This window comes from Myotis brandtii, unplaced genomic scaffold (assembly GCF_000412655.1).
Source record: "Myotis brandtii unplaced genomic scaffold, ASM41265v1 scaffold606, whole genome shotgun sequence".
NCBI classification, from domain to species: domain Eukaryota; kingdom Metazoa; phylum Chordata; class Mammalia; order Chiroptera; family Vespertilionidae; genus Myotis; species Myotis brandtii.
In genome coordinates this window covers 46612-50549 of record NW_005370297.1, presented here as the reverse complement: position 1 = coordinate 50549, position 3938 = coordinate 46612, and positions in this window count along the sequence as shown.

Sequence of the window (3938 nt, the reverse complement as noted above, 5' to 3'; positions counted from 1 at the left end):
AAATATGAATTGTCATGCTCTTGATTTTGACAATCTTATAAGTGAAAATATTATCTCATTATAGATGTAATTTAAATTCTTTTATTATGAAAAGTTCTTAAACAATCTTTGTGTTTCCTCTCCTGAATTTCAATTCGTGGTCTATGGGTTTTTCATTTCTCTATTTATTTATTGGGGTTCTTTTCATATTAGTTAAAGGAGTCCAATGTCATGTGTCAGGTGTACTCCAAGTACATGTTTTTACAGAACATCTTCACTTCCTGCACACTACATGTTCATAAACTATTTTTGTTTCCTCATAAAGTACTCAGTTATAATGGAACTCTACTGTGGAAGTTTTAATCAATGTCCATAATTACATGACAGCAGTTAGCTAAAGCATGGATTATTTCTGTTCATTCTTCTATTGCCAAATCAGCATTTCCCAAAATTTATTCAATGGGATGTAAGTGTACATGATTAAAAGGTAGGAGGGTAAGAGGAAAAGAAGGCAAACTCTAGAGCCAAATAATTTTGGTATAAACACAGTTAAATGGGATTCTTTCTTTAAAGACTTTCAAAGTCTTAATGTGTTAAATCTCTATGAAAAGAGCATAGCGTACATATTCCAAAATTATTTGCCTGCACACCTTTGAGGGCTAGTATTCTACTGACCAGTTTAGGAGATATCTTTTTAAGTAAAGACTTCTCCTTTGCTTATGACTAATTGTTAAATTATGTGCTTTGCAATAAGCTTCAAATTTCACAAGTAGCAACAAATAATTTCCATGCTAATATTCCTGATCAAGGCATGGCCTTAATTAAATTGTAAGTTCTGACAATAACGAGTTACACAGAAACATCATTCAATTATTCATTTGATTTTCTAATTATTCTTCCACAACACAGATACTACATTTTGGCCCCACACATCAACACATGTTGCATATTTAATGGCATTATGACCTCCTAAAAGATTTGAATGCATTGACTGTTTCCTCAGTTCATACTTATTGAACTCTTATAAAGTTTAAGGCACTGTAGAGACAAACACAAATCAGACAGGAATTTTGCCCTTAAGGAGCTTACTGTTTTAAAATTAAGTAACATAAATATTCTGCAAGGTGCCTTGTATGACATGTTTCTGCATCTTCTCAATGTAATCTTCAGAGATATAGCTAGAGTTTTCCTTAATGATCTCACTCCATTCTCACCATAGCCTTGAAAAGTGGGTCACTGTCCCATTACAGGAAAAGTGATATGCCCGAAACATAGCTCTGGATAGTGACTGAGCTAGAGCTGGGCCTCAGGCACCTGAGCTGCCACAGGAACCCACACCCTGTGCACAATATAGGCACAGTTATACCCTCTTTGAAGCTGAGCCAAAGTGAGAAGACCACATTAGAATAGTCAGTCACTCCTACTGCCACTAACTAGAATATCTTTCCTTCCCCCTCCCCCTGAATTCTAAATCACCAAGATATATTAGAAATATAGAAATATTAAGTATATAACTATGGACTCCATAGAATGAATCTGAAATCCATTTGAGCAGGACTGGGAGAGCCGGTGAAACCACTACCTGAGCCTGTGAAAAAGTGTGGAACAGGACTAGAACTAGTTCAGGCCCAGACCCAAATTCTGGACTTACGCATCCCTGATTGTGTGGCCTTGGTATGTTACCAAACTTCTCTGTTCTTTAAGTTCTTTTTCTGTACAGTATAAACAGTTCCCTCCCAGAATTGTCATGAATATATAATGAGGTGAGTTTTCACAGGCAGTTTTCCTAACGCATGGTGTTGGGGAAGGACAAATTTTCCTCTACCTTCAAGGTTCTTCTGACTGGTTAGCAAGAGAAAATAACCAAATTTAATGCATACATGCCAGTATGTATGGGAACCCCACATACAGGAGAGAGTCAGAGACCCCACATGCAGGAGAGGTTCAGAGACAGAAGGGGGATGGAGGTATATGAGACGTATATTGAGCTACGAATGAGGGAATGCATCTTGGGGGCTTCAAAGGATCATTGCAGGATGATAAGAACAGACCTTTAATGGATAGAAGTTTGCCCTGCCCTGTGGAAAGGTAAAAGAAGTTAGCTCCGGTAATGTCTTATGGGCAAGGCCTCTAATTCAAATCCTCTAGGTTGTTAAGGTGGGGAGTGGGGCAGAGTTTCTCTTGAGCCTGTGGCTAAAGTTGTCTGCATTTCACAGAAGCCCAACCTGGGGTGACTCCTTCTGAACCCCACCATGGTTCTCAGCAGGGGCAGAGTTACAAGACATGAAAGTAACCCTCCTAACAGGCAGCCACCTCCTTTTACAAAGAGCCACAGAACTGGAATTCAGTTCCTGAAGTCTATCTTTCCCTCTTGGGGCCTGTGTTATAAAGGCAGCCCAGAGAAGGGAGAGCATCAATCTCCCCAACACCTCACTCCGGGGCTTCTTAAACTCTTCTTGGACATACATTTATAAACACTTTCCTGACAAAAATGCACAACATTTTGTTCACAATGTTAGGGGAGTCCCTGGACTCCCAGAAGCCCTCCGTGGGGCTTCAAAGGGGCCTGAGGACTGCTGCGAGGGAGAGTCATTGACAAACAGGTGACTCCACTCCTCTGTTCTCTGTGGGAATATATTCTACCTCTTTTTTTCTTTGTGTTTCAAAGTTTTCTTTTTAAGAATAACACTTCAGGGTTGGGTGACCTGGACCACTTTGATCTCTGACAACCTGGGTCACCTGCCCTTCCCTGTCCCTTATCAGCTGGTGGGAGAGCTGGAGTCAGCTCTGCCATCCTCCCCCCACGCACTGGCAGTTGGCGCAGACGAAGGGTATGCTTGATAATCCTTTAACCTTGGCCATCCTGGTGTCCCGCACCAGAGTGATTCATTCTTGTCACCGAAATGTCAGCAGGAGGTGGAGCTGGCAGGACTCTCCTTGCCATGTTGTGGGATGGGGTGACTACTGCCCAGGCAATCTATTCCACGGGCAACAATGTGTTGATTTAATTGAAAATGTCCCCCAAACAGAACCTTGTATAACTAAACGGCAGTTTCTGAAGCACTGGGCGAATTTCCGCTTATTCACTTCCATCTTGGAGGCCAGTATTAGAGCGTTGGATTTTGTTTCACAACAGTGCTGGACCTGACACAGTTCTCTACTTTTCCAATTGCAGGATTCCATTTCAGCTTTCTACTCGCCAAGACTGGTCAGAAGCACCTTGTTTTCGGGTTCCTCCCTCTGCACTAGACTACAGAAAAGGAAAGCTCAGGGCATGTAGATGCCAAGACACTGAGCCAGTCCTGGCCCGCGGCTGGTGTGTCCAGTGCAGAAATCCACCTGCTCCATTTGAAGGCAGGCAAGTCACCAGATCTGATCTGTGCTAAAGGCTTCTGAGGGCCCAGGGCTTAGTGCTTAATCCTTTCCCAGTGTCTTTAGAAACACAGTGGTGCTCTCATTTTCCTGAGGTGGAGGCAGAAGGTCGGAGAAAGAAGATGCTTTCTGGGTTCCCAGTGTGTCTATGGTGGCAAACCTACAAGGTTCTGAAACCCTAACATCTGTGGTGGCATCTTTTTATGTCACTTTATCAGAATGACTATCAGCCATGTAGCAAGGGAACATTCCCTTTCTCCCAGGACTTTACACAACTGTCCTGGAGCTATTTAGACCAGCGGTCGCCAACCAGTGGTCACGGACCACTGATGGTCTGTGAGGTCCGAAAGGTTGGCGACCGCTGATTTAGACCATTGATGGGACTGAGTGGATGAGGAACTGAGAGAGTGTGAATATCAAGGAGCTCAGGAGATTTTTTTATAGGAGTGTCCATAATCACGTGGTATTTGGTAGATTTCATTATCCCAGTTATATTAATACATTAGTTTGGACTGCAAGAAAAGGTTATTTTCATTCCCAATGTGCTCCCATGTTATAGGATTATTTATAATACTATTTTTAAATGG